Source organism: Carica papaya, chromosome 4, assembly GCF_054855325.1.
Source record: "Carica papaya isolate Zhongbai chromosome 4, ASM5485532v1, whole genome shotgun sequence".
Lineage (NCBI taxonomy): Eukaryota > Viridiplantae > Streptophyta > Magnoliopsida > Brassicales > Caricaceae > Carica > Carica papaya.
In genome coordinates, this window is record NC_142312.1 from 25,244,559 (window position 1) to 25,262,926 (window position 18,368).

Here is an 18,368-nt window from a genome sequence, read left to right on the forward strand (position 1 = left end):
TTATACCCATCCTTGCGAGAAAACAGGTCATGAGGCCTCGGTTGACTGAAAAAGTCAAAAAATAAAAACTCACCGGCGACAAAATTTTTCAGTGCGGCGGCTCTACCGGCTCACCTTCGCAGGTAAGAGTTTTTCTTCAGTCAACCTGTAGAAAACAGAACGGTGAACACAATGGTAGAAAAAATACATGAAACAGGAAACAGGAAGGGGCTCATCGGAGGCAGTTTCGGGTTTTGCCTTCGGCGGCGCTGCTGGATTTTGCTTACAGTTTTCGACTCATCGACCGTTTTTTTACTCTGATTTGGCTATGGGGGTGTTCGGAATCAAATTCTGAGTTTATAGGATAATTTTTATTTTTTTTTACGGTCGGAGGTGGCTCTGACATGGCGGTAGGCAACGGTCACCTCCCTTATCTGACGACTGGTTCTTCTCCGACGGGAGGCTAGCGGCTAGAGTTTGGGTTCAGTGTAATGCGAGATATTTATACCTGTCTCTCTCAAATTTAAATCGTTCATTGTGTTTGATTTTAACTGTCCGATCGCGTTTAAAGAGAAAATGAATCTAAATAATTCATCGTAATTTGATCTCGACCGTACGATCACGTTTAAAGAGGGAGCGAATCTGGAATATTCATCGTATTTAATCATAGCCGTTCGATCGCACCTGAGGAGGGAACGGATCTGGACCATCCACACACGCAGGAATGCATCCGGGCTGTCCAATCGCGGCACGCGGATTGCCAGCCTAACCTCCCGCGTGGCACCAAGTCAGCGTGCCTTGCCACACGGCTCGCTCTGTTTCGTCGGAGCTGCTGACTGGGTGGTCCTACATGGTATAATTTTTCTTAATTGTCTTTTTACTCCTAGTTTCTGATTTTTCTTTCAAAAATATTCTCTGAACCCAAATTTTTATCCATTTTTTCCAAAATTATTTTCAATTTCATCATCAACCTATTTTTTTCCTAATTTTACATTAAATAAAAATTTATAAATTTTAAAATTATATTTTCATATATTTTTTTAATTTTAAAATTAATTTAGGGCCAAATTTCGGGCCTATGTTTTACAACTCTCCCTCTTTAAAGGAAATTTATTCTCTCAAATTTGTCTCCCTCTCACTCAATCAAACAGTTGGGGATACTGGGCTCTGAAGTCTGACTCTATCTCCCATGTGGCCTCTCTGTGTGTGTGATTCTGCAATAGGATTTTAACGAAGGCAATTTTCCAGTTGCGAAGTACTCTACTCTTTCGGTCCACAATGCCCACTGGTACTTCCTTATAGGACAGATCCTCCTTGAATGAAAAGAACTTGTGGGCCAAGATGTGGGAGGGGTCTGAGTTATACTTGCGTAGCATGGACACATGAAACACGTTATGGACCTCACATAGTTTTAGAAGTAGTGTCAGTCTATAGGCGGCGGTACCAATTTTGTTTAAGATTTCAAATGGCCAAATAAACTGAAAATTTAGTTTTTTCCTCTTGTAAAACTTACTGATTTCCTTAAAAGGAATGACCTTAAGAAACACTCGATCACCTTTCTCAAATTCCAAATCCCTCATCCAGGTGTCCGCATAGCTCTTCTGTCTGTTATGAGCCATTTGGATGTTCTTTTTTATCTTAATTATTTTGGCTGTAGTCTCCTCCACAAGATCTAGGCCGAACAATTTCATATCACCCACCTCTTTCTAACAATTTGGTGATCTATATAGGCGACCATATAACGCCTCGTATGGAGCCATATCGATACTTGCTTGGTAGCTGTTATTTTAGGCAAACTCTATTAAGGGTAAATAATCATCCCAATGGCCCCCAAAGTTAAGAACACAAATTCGAAATATATTCTCCAGTATGCGATCGTCTTTTCTAATTGTCCATCAGTCTATGGGTGAAATGTAGTATTAAGAGACAGTTTCGTTCTCATGGCTTGCTGAAAACTAGACCAGAATCAAGAAGTGAACCTGGGGTCCCTGTCGGATACTATTGTCACTGGCACTCTATATAACCTGACTATCTCCCAAGTATACATTCTTGCTACCTTATCCAATGGGTCAATCATCTTGATGGTTAAGAAGTTGGAAGACTTGGTGAGTCGGTTAACAACTACCCAAATGGCATCATGTTCCGAGCATGTCCTAGACAATCTTGTCACAAAATCCATTGTGATGTATTCCCACTTTCACTATGGAATCGGTAATGGATGAAGTAGCCCGTCTGGACATTGATGTTCTGCCTTGATTTGCTGACACATCAGACCCTTAAAAACAAAGTCGGTAACCTCTCTTTTTCATCATGTTCCACCAAAATCAATGTCGCATACTCTGTACATCTTCGTGCTTCTGAGATGTATGATAAACTTTGAGCTATGAGGCTCTGTCATGATGTGCATTTTTAGCTCACTGTCACATGAAAGACACACCATGTCCTAAAATCTGAGTAACCCATCGGCAGAGACTCGAAATTTTAAATTTACTCCCTGTTCTGCATCTTTCTTGATGGCTACTATGGTAGAATCAGCAGATTGGGCTTCCTTTATTCTCTATATCAACTCAGGTTGAACAGTCAGGTGGGTCAAATATGTAACTCTCCTCAAGTTCTGAAGTCATACCGGTTGTGCGGCCCCTATTACCCTGCATTCTGAAATCATTAGGTGAGCTAATATACCTGTATTTTTTCTACTGAGTGTGTCGACTACCACGTTGCCCTTGTCTGAGTGATATAAGATATTGCAATTGTAATCCTTGAGAAGTTCTATCCATCGTCTCTGATGCATGTTGAGATCCTTTTGAGTAAATATGTGTTTCAAGATCTTATGGTCGGTATAAATCTAAAAAATCTCCTTATACAAGTAATGACGTTAAGTCTTCAAGGCATGGATAATCGCGGCAAGTTCTAAGTCATGGGTAGGGTAGTTTTTCTCATGACTCTTTAACTGCCTGGACCCATAGGCTATGACCTTCCCATGCTGCATCAAAACATAACCCAACCCCAGGTATGAGGCGTCACTATAAACTGTATATCCATCTGTCCGCTCGGCAATGCTAACACAAGTGTAGTAGTCAACTACTTCTTTAATTCTGAAAAACTCATTTCACAGTTCTCGTTCCACTCAAACTTGACGTTCTTCTTTGTGAGCCGAGTTTAAAGGACCAGTTAGGCTAGAAAATCCTTCTACAAACTAGCAGTAATAACCTGTCATCCTTAGAAAGCTATGAATCAGCTTGACCGATATCAATTTCTCCCAACCGAGCACTGCCTCAACTTTTTCGGAGTTCACTGACACTCTGTCTCTTGATATGATGTACACTAGGAATGTTAGTTTGCTCGAGGCAGAACCCATACTTACTCAACTTTGTATACAACTTCTTTTCTCTGAGTCAGATGGTAAGCATGTTCCTCTCTACTTTTTGAACAGATCGGGATATCATCGATAAATACGATGACGAACTGATCTAGGAATTGTTTGGAAACCCTATTCATCAAATTCATAAAGATGACTGGTGCATTGGTTAGTCCAAATGACATTACCAGGAACTTATAATATCCATACTTAGTTCGAAAAACTGTTTTGGGAATGTCTTCTGTCTTAATCTTTACCTGATTATAACTTGAATGCAGGTCTATTTTGGAGAAGACCTGGGCACCCTACAACTGATTAAAGACTTCATCGATCTTGGGGAAGAGGTAGTTATTCTTGATCGTGACTCTATTCAATCCCCTGTAATCAATATATAACTTTAATGTCTCATCTTCATTCCTTACAAATATGACTCCAGCATCCTAAGAGGACACATTATGTCAGATGAATCTACTATCTTGTAATTTATTGATATGTTTTCTCAGCTCTTCCATCTCAGCACGACTCATGCGGTAAGGGATAACCGAGATAGGCTGGGTGTCTGGCTAAAGCTCTATGGTGAATTCAATTACTCTGTCCACTGGTTGTCTGGGTAATTCATTAGGAAACGCATTTGGGAGGTCTTGAACAACCAGAATCTGTCAAATATAAATTCCTTCTTAGGTTTGCCTAGTTAGAAAAAATAATCGAATTAAAGCACCATTTAATAAGAAAATTACTATGAGAGAATAATATTTAAAACTTTTATTAGCTTGCAAATGACTCTTCGTTAGGAGGCTTAAATATAATTTTTCTTGTAAAAATAATCCATAGTGGTGTGATACGTCGCTAACCAGTTCATTCTTAGAGATACATCAGGGTCTCCCTTGTCAATCTTTATCATGTCCATCATGGGTGAAACCAAGTCCTATGGAAGAGGGGATGTTGCTGGGGAGGGACCGAGTGGCCCTCTAACGGTGTCGGATGATACAGTGGGGACTCCAAATTGTATTGTGACGGTGTCAGATGATACAATGGAGGAGCCGGGTTACATCGAGGTGGCATTAGATCCTCTCGTTGTAGGGGTGACTCATATTATGGAAGTGGTAGAAGGGTCAGACAATTCCCTCCTCTCTTCCCTGACCTACAGGGTAGAGATGAGTCTCTCTAAAATTTTGAAGAGTCGATCGACATCCTCTTGAAGCGACTCGTCTCAGACAGCCCTGTTCAGTAAAGGACATCATCTCCTCGTGTCTTTGTACTTATTTTTCACAAGGAAAGGTTCGAAGATATTTCGTATTTGGTGTTTTTAAGTCTTTGTATAAGGAATAATTCCGAAGAAAGCGGCTCTGATACCAATTGTAGAGGCCCGTAACTTAAAAGAAAATAAAGATATAAATTGAATGCGGAAGTGAAATAATAGAGTTAGGGTTTACATTCTTTACACAATCGTTTAAAATACTCAATAGGGCTATGAGAATGTCCCTTCTAAAAGAACAAATGAAAATCAAAGAAATGAACAAGAGACAAATAACTGAGTATCTTAAGACGACTTTCACTAGCTTTTGAAGGGGTCCGAGTGGTAAACTATTCATAACTCTCTTGTTGATCGAGATCTGGGTCTTGGTCCTCTTGATTTGAAATAGTTAATGGAAGGGTGAGCTACACTAACCCAGTAAGAATATCACACTACTCACTAATACATAAACTGAAGGTTGGTAAAAATCATAAAAATAACTAATAGAGCTCTTGATTTAAGCAAATTCATTTATTATAAGGAAAACTATTTATTGTATGTATTTACTGTTGCGAGATTTCCAAAATCGACCTATAGAGATAATAATTTAAATAACATTCCAACCTCATATTTAAGTGAGCAAGAACAATTTTTCTTTTTTATTTGCTTATTGGTATCTCTGGGGGCCCATAGGGATGTCCCACTACGCGTGAACCCATATCCAAAATTATCAACAAACCGGCTGTCCCTATATCCCGTTCGGTATAAGTGACAAAAATATCATCCATCAATACTCCGTCCGATATAAGGGTGAATCGGGTCGTTCCCATACCTCGTCCTATATGAGTGCCAAAAAATCATTTTTTGATACCCCGTCTGGTATGAGGCAACATTCACTGTAGGATTTCATAAGTACCAAGTCCGTCCACCATCTCTCAAGTTATCCAGTAAGTCTACCATTCATTAATTTACATGATCAAATAATTTTTTGTTTACATATTAATTACCAATTTCACAAATCAATCGTAAATCACGCAAGACAAGTAATATATATATCAATGAAGCACAATTGAATCATTTAACCATTCTAGTATATCATCATATATTTAAAGCTGTAAATTCAACAATCAGTCAATCAGGGCAACAAATAAATGACTAACTGATTTCCAACTGCATTGGTAACCTGTAATTATTCTCAAAATTTTTTAAATTACATAAAATATCATATTACCAATTATTAAGTTTTAATTTCATAACAGGGAATAAGGTGAAAAATTCTTACCCGAATTAGTATCCAAAACATTGAACTTTCTACTGTACCTACTGGCAGTCCCCTAATTTTTTGAATTTTTCTATGGAGATTAAAACACGCTTCACGTACCTAAAAATTTCAAAATCGGTGTTAAAAACTTTTTTCATCCAATTTTAGAATTCTGACACGGCAACAGCACCACCGCTGCAATGGTGGTTTGCCTCGACCTGGCTTTTTTTGGCCAATTTTGACCCGTTTCGGCCGGTTTTATACCCATCCCTGCAATAAAACACGTTAGGGGGGTCTCAGTAGGCCCAAAAAAATCAAAAAATAAAAAATTATCGATGGCTGGATTTTTCGGTGCGGCGGCTCCATCGGTTCACCTTCGCGGCTGGGCATTTTTCTTCAATCAACCTGTAGAAAATAAAACGGTGAACACAATTATGGAAAAATCGCACGAAACGGGAAATGAGAAGGAGCTCATCAGAGGCAGTTTCGAGTTTTGCCCACGGTTTTTTGCTCATCCGCCATTCTTTTTTATCTGATTTGGTCATGGAGGTGTTCGAAATCAAATTCCGAGCGGATAGGAAAATTTTTACCTTTTTTGGTGGTCGAAGGGGACTCCAGCCCGACAGTGGGCGGTAGTCGGCTTCCTTATCTGGCGACTGGTTCTTCTTCTCCGGCGAGAAGCTGGTGGCTAGGGTTTGAGTTCGGTATGATGCGAGATATTTATACCAGTCTCCCTTAAATTTAGACCGTTCATTGCGTTTGATCTCGACTGTCCGATCGCGTTTAAAGATGAAATAAAACTAGACTGTTCATCATGTTTTGATCTCGTCTGTATGATCGTATTTAAAGAGGGAACGAATTTGGATCATTCATCGCGTTTAATCGCAATCGTCCGATCGCGCCTAATGAGGGAATGGATCTGGACTATCCACGCACGCAGGAATGCATCTGGGCTGTCCGATCGCAGGCACGCAGATTACCAGTGTGGCCTCCCGCATAGCACCGAATCAGCGTGCATTGCCACATGGTGCGCTTCGATTTGTTGGGGTTGCTGACTGGGCAATTCTACGTGGCACAATTTTTTTTAATTGCATATTGACCCCCAGTTTTTGATTTTTCATTCAAAAATATCATTCGAACCCAAATTTTCACCTCTTTTTTTTAAAATTATTTTTAATTTCATACTCAACCTATTTTTTTCTAATTTCACATTAAAGAAAAATTTATAAATTTCAAGATTATATTTTTATATATTTTTTAATTTTAAAATTAATCTCGGATCAAATTTCGGGGCCGGGTATTACAACTTTGACTATTAATTGATTTCATTTGCATTACTATTGAATGCTTCACAAACTTGAAACCCATCATTTGCATGTATCCAAACCCATCATATTGTATACATAACTGAAGATAATTATTATATGTGAAAATAATACAAAATCGATGTATATAGATATAGATATGAATATAGATATACTGTTGCAAGAGAATGACAATTGGGGTTCTTGTGGCAGTCATTATAGGGCCAAGCCAATGGTCCTTGGCAATCCATAATGCCACGACCAGTGACAAACAGATTACCTACATATTGAAACAAAATCCATGTATCACCTTTGATCGCAAACGGGTCTAAAGGAGCCTTCAAGCACCCTGTTAGTGTAGATACGACCGAGCCATTGCATGGACCTAAACATGTCATTTCGCTTACCAAAAGTGTCGCCCATGGTACGTAAAATCTTCCCCTTACACTCCATGCACATGCATCAAAAATGCGTGGAAAGTCCGATATCATATATATAAGAAAATGTAACGTAGAGAGTTTGGTTAATTCAATTTGGTTTATTTAATTTTCAATTTTGATTTCAGTTTTATAAAACAAAAAAAAAAAATTGTATTTATATATTATATGGATGATCAAAAGACTATGATTGAAAATTGTTTGACCGTTTTACTTCAAATAAAAAGTGAAACATAATCAACTTAAATTTAGAATAATTATTCAAAATCTTAGCGAAAAATTTAGATTTATTAAATTATACTTGTTTAAAGTGGAGGATTTATTCGAACCAAAATGAATTTGGTCATCTATTCAATCAAATAATATTTAGAATGTTTCTTATCTCTTCTTGAGAAACAAGCGTTTTTTTCTCGTTTAATTTAATTTTTAATTCTTATTGTAAAATAATTTTTAAAAAATCACCTTTTCCAAAAACCACTTTAAAGTGTAAAAAATTTTAAAATATTAATTGTATATTTCATAAAACTTCAAAAAAATCTATACATATAAATTATAATAACTAAATTAATAATTTTCACAAATAACTTTATGTTTTTTTAAGTTTGGTTTCTTTTGTCTTATGTGAATTTATATACTTCGCATTTGTACTCGTGGACTGTATTTAATTAAAATTTCTACCTTAATTGTTATTTTAATTAATTTTTAGCATGCAATAATTATAAAAGCCCAAAACTCCTAATAAGGATTTGGAGTATCTAGCATGATCATAATAATATAGTAATACTGAAATTATTATTGCGCGAGAGAATTACAGATCTTCGATCTACAAGATTACATTCCTTGCATGTTAACTTAGAATACCCAAATAGGGTTTACTAGAATGTTTAGAACTTAAAACGAGAAAATTACTACAAAATAATAATTAACTTTAATTCAAATCTAGCAGAGCATAGAGGAATAATGTCCTAGCTATTTTCTCACTGTTTGGGATCTAGGTCTTAATCGTTTTAATATGAAATGGTAATAAAAAGGAAGCGAACTACACTAATTCAATAAGAATACTAAAAGTCTTACCACCGACACAGTAACTGGTTGTGGAAAAGTCATAAAATAACCAATAGGCATATTTTTAATTAAAACAATACTGGTGCAGTCGCATCGTTCATTTTTATTATGGAAACCATTTTATTACCTATTTTCTCATCAACAACATTCATGCACGACATTAAGATACATTCAGGGTCATAGCGAAAATACAATTAATTCTTTACCATCTTACCCAAACTGTGGTTACTTACCATCCTCATTTCTGTCATATTATTTTTATTTCCACTACTAGTATCGTTAGGACCCACAAAAATTCTCACTACATGTGAGTACATAAACATTTCCTTTGCAAATCATCCATCGTCCTCATATCCCTTCCGGTAATGAGCGCCACAATAAAAGACCATCTTAATACCCCGTCTGATATGAACGTGATTAATTAACTCCCAATCTCGTCTGGTATAAGACCTCCCAGCCCCGTGAGATTGAGGATACGTCAACGATAGGATTTACCCTATATACCAAGTTCATACACTATCTCCTAAGATACCGGTAAGACCTTGATTTACATCATGTTTAAACGTACATTTAATTATATATAACTTTATATTATTCAAGAGATTAACGATATATAAAACCTGTACATCACTAAAACGAGAAACATACAAATCGTGATCTACTACTCATCAAGGAACAAATCAAAATTCAACCAAAATGACGCAAGTAGAACGCACATTCAATGAATTGAACCATTACTACTAATAAAAGTTACGATAAAACAATTAAAATGAAACACAAGAAATGTATGAAGTGAAATAATCATTCACAAGATAAATGAAACAAAAGAAATGAAAAACGACAATTCAACTCATATGATCAACACATCAATTCTAAATAAACATATAAAATAAATATAAGAGCATGATTGATAAACTGAATAGGGATAGGAACTGAATGATAAATAAATACAGAAAATGAAAATAAAAACAAAATGAATATGAAAATAAAGAATATATGTACAATAAATTAAGAAAATGGCAAAATAAACTAAAACGATAAATAAGAGTTTGTTAGCTCCATCGGCAACCTCGAAGATTGAATTAAACAACACACAATGTAGATTAGATTTAAGTTTAATTAAGTATATATATATATACACACATAAATATGTCTATTTATTTTATTATTTTTTTTTTATTTAGTCTCGACTTCAGTTAACTATTACGAAAGGGAGGATTGAAGTATTCTTACCCTGGATCGGAGACCAGAACACCGTCTCTCTCCACTGTGGCTCACGGCAGCTCCTAACTCTCAAATATTTTTGGTTTTCTAGTGGAATTAAGAAGTATGTATTAAAATGGTACGAAAATACGTAAAGGACAGTGAAAAGGAGCAAAAAAACTCACCAGGGTTGATTTGGGGTTTCGGTACGGCAGCGCAACCGAGCTCCACCGTCTAGTTCTTCTTCCCCAGCGTTCCTCTCCATCAGTTAGGTCAAATCTAGCAGGATTATAGTGGAAATCAGCTTAAAACGTAGAAGGAAAGGATTTTACGGAGAAAAGGGAAACAAATCGACTTTACTAGTGTCAATTTGGTCTCCAGCACGGTGACACTACCCTGCTCTACCGTCTAGTTTGTCTTCTCTAACGACCCCTTAGTCCATTGATTTTATCCCTTGTCGACTAAGGCTTCTAAACCAACAAGGGAGGGGTTTAAATACCCATCTTCTTTTAATCTTGGCCGCTTAATCAGGCCTGAGTGGCGAAAGGTGGATCGTCCAATCGGGGCATGTTTAGGCGGATTCAATGTGCAGATCCAGGTTGTCCATCTTGATTTCCATGAGTGAATCTCACCCGTTCATCGCTCAGCTATCGGATCTCCAGGTAGCTGATTAGGGTCGTTCATTTGAATCTAGGTGGGATTGTGATCCAACCGTCCGTGCCGGCGAGAATGGATATGGGTCGTTTAATTGAATGTTTGGTACGCAGATCGCCAACCTGGCTTCTTGCATGGCAGCACATGCTAATGCGACCGCCACGTGGTGCGTTTTGGTTCATCATGCTGCTAAGGTGGTCCACCTTTTCCTATTTCGTGAGATGGCCCCTGTTTCCCCAATTTTTTTCAAATAGGTCTTTCCTATATTATAGTTGTGCCCAAATTTTTTAAATTATCTTCAAAATGGTCCAAAATGAATTTCCTTAAATATTTTTTACATTTTCGTGATAAATTTAATTTAATTACTCGTTCCACAATAGAATAAGATAACAAAAGAAAAATAAATAGATAAAAATATATGAAATAAAATGAACAATAATTAAAGAGAAGAAATAGAAAATGTTTTATTACCTCAAAATTAAATAGGTATTTCTTAAATCCAGAGCATTACAATTTTCTCCCCTTAAAAAAAATTTGGTCCCCAAAAGTATTATCATTTACTAAACAACTTAGGATGTCTAGCCCTAAAATCTGATTCTAGCTCCCAAGTAGCCTTGTCATGCTAGTAATTCTGCCATAGGACTTTGATTAAGGGGATTTTCCTGTTGTAGAGTACCCTCTCCTTTCAGTCCAAGATATTAATGAGTACTTTTTCATAAAAAAGATCGTCCCATAGTATAAGTGGCTTGTAGGATAAAACATACGAAGGATCAGGGTTATACTTGCACAACATTAATACATGGAAGATATTATGAACCCTGGATAGTTCTTGTGGCAATGCTAGCTTGTAAGCAAAAATCATAATTTTGTCTGAAATTTCGAATGATCCGATGAACCGATGATTCAAATTTCCCCTCTTCCCAAATCTAGTGATGCCCTTAAGGGAAGTGACTTTAAGGAAAACTCGATCGTTTGTTTCAAACTTCAAATCCCTTTGTCTACTTTTAGCTATTTGGATGTTTTTTCTAATTTTGGCAATCTTCACCGTAATCTCATCTACAATGTCTGGGCCGATCAATTTTCTATCATCAACTTCCTCTTAATAGATTGGTGACCTACAGGGTCGACCATATAATGCTTTATACGATATCATACTCATACTTACTTGATAACTGTTGTTGTAAGCAAACTCTATCAGGAATAAGTGATCATCCCAGTGTCCTTCAAAATCCAGGACATAAGCCTTGAACATGTCCTATAATATACTGATAGTCCTTTCTGATTGTCCATCCACTTGATGGTGGAACTATAACGCCCTGCAACTTAATTAGACGAGGTGTCGATGCCACCTATTCTCACCTATCAGTAATCATATATCTAGACATCATCTCTTATGTAATTATCATTACAAGGAAAATATTAAACACAACTTTTTCCTTATATTTTCTTAACATACATGTATGGTATTGGTTTCACTTAATCACTTCCCGCATCCTTAGGTGTTGGATTCTATTGGTGGTAATTCATGTGTCGGTTCCTGCTTCACCATATCTGTAAATAAACAATAATGAGCTTACACATGCCCAATAAGTCAAATTTAGAATTTGAAACAACGTATTGAAATTTGTATAATTCCTTGGCCGGAGTCTTCCCCAACACTCCCTTCTCCTAAGTAACCCATTTTTCTCACCCAAGGTTTTAATAAATTTCAGTCATTACTTACCCCTTTACAGCAAATATATCTTGCTGATTCCACCACCAGAATTCTTGTTGCTTCCTCCCCAGTAAGAAACAAACCATGACCTCCCCTAGTGTGTTCCCAAGATTCTAGAGGCTCGCTCCCAGTATCCCCTTCTTCATCAGCCCTCTAATCTCTCTTGAACACATTCCTCTAAGGCTCCACTAGCTAAAATTCCCATTTTAGTTCAACTTGTAAATACTCCGGCACACTCGGTCACCTAACCCCTGTGATTCCTCCTCCTAATCTACCCGTATCCACTCTTTCAATGAGTGGGAATTGTAGTTGCTCACCGTCAACAATAACCTCTCTATACAACAAACCGTATCTCTCATCTCTCCAAGTTTATCAACACATTCAGTGGTTTCATACTTCTTCAGGTTTAACCTAGATGTTCACACTATCCCTAAATCTATACTATGTTTTCTTTCTCTCCACAATACCCAAGTGACCATTATTGCCTCCCACTATAATCCATACACAACTGGTTTACAACCTGCATGTAACTATGTTTGACATAATAATAATATTGATTTCCAAGATCATTTTCACCCTCTGATATTCTATTGTTCCCACTACCCTACTCAATCAAACATCAGTTCATAATCAGAGAGTTGAATGCCTAATAAATGACCATTACGGGCTGTTCACACACCCCACAGTATGCACATGACATGTCCACACTAGTAAATAAAAATTAGTAAATAAGATGCTTAATTATCAGGCATGTTCCCCCCATCAGTTAGCCCCTCACTCACACCAGTCCACTCTGTCTAGCAGACAGTAGGCAAATGAATATCTAGATTAGAGTTTCCTTAAGTTGTACTCAATTTCGCTATATACCCAACCAGAAGCTCCTCATAAGATTTATAGCCCATCTCGCCTCTGTTTGAGATCAGGGCCCTGTTATTTCTTCTCCCTGATTTCTCTACCTTGAACCCTGCCCATACTTGACCTCCTTATTTTATAATTTAGTCATCTTATATATGTATTAAACCTTTTTATGATGCATGATTCACAATCTTACCACCATACTCCTCCCATCCCCCCATTTCCTCAAATCCTCGTCATGCATACATTATCCGGAACAAGGAAATAAAATATGTATTTCAAATTCAGTGTTTGAAACTCTAAATTTGTCTTACCTCTTGTTTCCACCTGAATATTCGTCTACAATAGTTGTCCTTCTTCATACCCTTACCGTCCCTGCGGATACCTATCAAGGATTCCTCCTTCTAGTCCTTATTGGATCGTGTTATCCGTCATCTCTTCGCTCAACCTCTTTGCTCTCCCCCTCTCTCTTGGCCCTCTTTTCTCGCCCTCCTTTCTTTCACGCCACCCTTTCCTCTTTCTAGGGTTCCTTCTGTTTTGAAGAACCCAAACCTAACAATAGATCTAAGATGTTATAAGAACGCTATACTGAGAGATAATTTCTTCCCTATCGCTACTGAAAATATAACGACTCATTTTCTCTGGAGAGAAAAGAGCGTTACCTCATATATAAACCTGATAAATTTTTGCGCAATATTATGTTAATCTCTATAAATCAACTTGTACGGGGTCACAATTCATGAAGCTCACAAAAATCTTTCAAAATTACATCACAATAATATATACAGATCTACTTTACAATAAACATTCAGGATAGCTAAAAGATTCTCTAAAGTTTTCATTTGATCTTGAACTCACTTCTGACCTGAACTAATATGCATTGGGAGTCTGAATTGAGGTGAACTTCATAGATTCAGTCAGAATAAAGTAGTGTTTAAAACAGAGATATGCAAACACACATTCATATAGGTTTAATAAAACAAATGCAAATTTTATCGAATAAAATCCAAAATCGAACAACAATCATAATTATCATCCTTTTTCTTTTTACTGAAAATATTATTATTTCTTTCTCTTACTAACAATCTTCTAAATACAATACACTAATATATAATTAGAATCATTATTACTTACCATTTTCATTTCCATCACCGGTATCATTGGGGGCCTATAGGGATCCCCGCTACACCTGGATATACAAAATATTTCTTTTACAATTTATCGATCATTTTCATACCTTGTCTGGTAATAGGCGCCATAATTATAGACCATCTCAATACCTCATCTGGTATGAGCTTAATTAAACTAATTTTTAACTTCGTTTGGTATGGGACTTCCCAACCTTATACGACTAAGGACACATCTACAGTAGGATTCACCCTATGTATCAAGTCCATACACTCTCTCTCATGATACCTAGTAAGCTTTTTCTTATTCAAAAATTATCTTTATTTCATATCCCAACTTTAGAAACTCAAACATCAATCACAAGCATACATATTCTCATATTTCTACACTTACAAACTTGTTCGCGTATCCATTATACATATAATTTATATGTATGTAACACACTTCATATTATATATATATACACACACAACAATATATATCTTAACAACACATATACATGTTTCGCATATAATCATATCTATCATTAAAAAAAAACTTACAGATTTACACCCACACTTATACAGTAACTTTAATCACTTACTGATACTTACATTGTATTATATATGCTCACATATGCATCACTTATCCATATATTCTTACGTGTATATACACTAATCTAATATATACGTATGTTTGCACTCATTATCAGCACATACAGCACATTTTGAAAACTCATATACACAACCAAACACTCATACATTTACATATTAGGACACTCATGCACTTCACTCTCATTCACATATGCATATATGTCTATACAATAGTATTTATATATGTGTGTGTGTGTATATGTATATTTACTTGTGCTTGTACAGTTTATAAGTTATATATGTACACACACTATAATAAAACTTTCATTACATATAAGTCAACACACACACACACACACACTAATGCATATCACGTAATTTATGTATATGTCATCTTGTACACATGCATTCATCTTACCTATCTACTATATATTTTTAACATATATCATACATATCCATATGAAATCATATACTGCTCATTTAAAATAATTTTCCACATAATTATATGTATATATATATAAATCAAGACATACCATTTGTAAACATATACTCCAATCCATTATCTCCTATATGTGTATCTATTGGCACACCCACATACATTTAAACACACTCAGCTATGTATTCATACAACTTCAACATTATTTTCAATTACACAAACATAATTGGTAGGAAGTCATTTACACACTTTCATATACAGATGATAATTTATAAGAAAACACATTCTAAAATCATCCATTAAACTTGGTCCATTATTTTGAAATCAATAAATTATTTTACAAAAATATGAAACCTCCGAATAAAAACTAATTCAATTCTTAACAGAATCTCCAACGAAAGAAGAAATTAAAAAAAAATTAAACAATTTTAATTCAATACAATTGGCTCCTTTTTCAGTTCCCTATTCTCAATTTTCCTAAAAAATTCATATACATGATTAAGGATTTAATTTAAAAGAATAATTGAATGTAAGGTGGAAGAAAATTTACTGAAATCGGTGTCGAATTCCTTCTGACCTGAAAGAGTGCGATTTCGGTCTCTCTCTCTAATTTCCTAATTTTTAGCCTCGCACATATCTTTGAACGAATTCGGAACGTCGTGTCGTAGTCTACCTCATGTGGATCATGTAACGGCCCCGGAATTTTTGAAATGAAATATGTGTATTAAAAAGGGCAAATGCGGAAGCGGAATAAAACTTTGATTAACATCCCTTACACTAAAATCAAAAACGTGCTCAAAGTATAAAAGAACAAACTAACTAAAAGAGAAACTCGAAAATAAAAGCTATAAATATAACTACGGAGTCTTCAGGCGTCCCCTTCGCCGTCTTCCTGCGGAACAGGCTCGGGAACAATGTCTTCCTGATCTGAAATGATTAAATAAGGAATGAGCTACACCAGCCCAGTAAAGACATCACACTATCTCACCGTCACGGAGGTAAAGGTGGGTAGAAAACACAAAAAGACCAATTGAGCATAATTTACAACAAATTCTTTTATCAATAATAAAATCCTTTACTATCCACTTACCTCGGTGAAATTCATAAAACAATATACAAAAGCAGTAACATTATTATTATCATGAAATCATATGAACTGTATAACATAAAACTTATCACGCCTTGTGCATCTCAATCATTACACAACATATTTTTCCTTATTTACCAGCCTACTAGTATCCATGGGGATCCATAGGGGTCCTGCTACCCGTGAACATTTAACACTTGTAATCTGATTCTAGGGCCGTCTCCATACCCCGTCCGGTATGGGCGCCAAAACTATAAACCTCAATACCCCGTCCGGTATGAGGGTGAAACGGGCCGTCCCCATACCCCGTCCGGTATGGGCGCCAAAACACATAAGGTCTCCATACCCCGTCCGGTATGAGAGACCACAATCCCGGTAGGGTTCCCTACGGACCCGGTCCGTCCACCATCTTCCAGGATATCTAGTCAAGCTGACCACATTATAAAATTATCAATTTACATAACCTTTCATTCCCCTTTTCCTCAGTCAGCATCATCAAATCACACACAAATAAGCAACCAGTAATTCATGTCAAACCAGACAACATACAACATCGGGTTCTCAGTCATTCAACTCATAATCAATAAAACAGTGATATATGCACATGAAACTATAAAATGAAAACATCAGACCTCATACTGCATTTAAAACTGTAAAATAGGTAAAACAACAGCTGACCGACAAATACACCAGACTCGGGCTCCATTAGCGACCTTAAACAATTTCACACATCTATTGATTCATGAAATACCGTTTTATCATTTATTGAACTTTAATACCGTGATAAAAAATAGGGTGAGGGGTCCTTACTTGTTTCGGGGTCCGAATACGGCTCTACAGTGTGCCTACAGGTTGTCCCTAATTTTTCCTGAATTTTTTCTGGAGAACTGAAACGCACTACTGGTACCTGCACGTGTCCCAAAAAATCCCAGATTAGACCCAGGGCCCCTTTCGGCCAATATCGCAATTCCGGCACGGCATCTCCGTCGTGCTCCAGCGACGGCGCCGCCGCAAGCGGCGGTGATTCGCCTCAAGTTGGCCGTTTTCGGCCGAATTCGGCCACACTTGCATCGGTCCCGGCGATAAAACAACCCTAGGGCCCTCGGGAGGCCAAAAAAATTACGAAAAACCGAAGCTTACCGGCGGCGATGCTCTCGGGTGCGGCGGCTCTCCAGCGAGGTTTGTATTTTGGTGATTCGGCTCCGATCAACCTGTAGAGAAAAGAATGGTGATCATGGTGATATAAAAATTGTATCAAACGGAGGCCGGGAAGGGCCTCATCGGAGGCAAAAACCGAGGAGGGGCGCGGCGGCGGCGCTGGATTTTGGCCATGTTTTTCGGCCGTTTGACCTGGATTTTGGCTCCGATTTGGCCACAGGGGAACTCAGCGTGGAAAAACGAGCCGGGGGTATGAAATTTACCTCGATCAGCGGTCAGAAAACTCCCCGGTGCGGCGGCGGCCGGCTCCTCCGGCGTCTGGTTCATCTTCTCCGGCGAGGGCAGGCGGCTAGGGTTTTTGTGGTCAGGTGTGGGGGTTCTATTTATACCCTTTTGCCTTTTGATCACAGCCGTCCATTTTGATTAAATCTGGGCCGTCCGTACGCGATTGAATCTGGGCCGTCCGCGCGCATGTTTAATCTGGGTCGTCCGTGCGCGCGGGGACGCATCTGGGCCGTCCAATCGCGCGCACGCGGATCGCCCACGTGGCCCGTTCCCGGGTCGACGTGGTCTTACCACGCGGCAGGTCCTGGTTGGCCAGGGCTGCTGACTGGGCCGCTGACGTGGCGCTGACGGGGCACAATTTTTTTAAATTGTATTTTGACCCCCGGTTTTCAATTTTCTTTTCAAAAATACCTCCAGAATCCTAATTTTCACCCCTTTTTCCCGAAATCAATTTCAATTAAATCCAAATAATATTTTTACCCAATTTTATATTTATTTTATTTTATTAGGTTTATTTTAATTTAATTTAATAAAAATAAAATAAAATAAATAACAATAAGATTAATAATAATAATAATAATAAATAATTAAAAATTATCGGGCGTTACAGATTAGGTCCACCCAACACCGCACTTTGG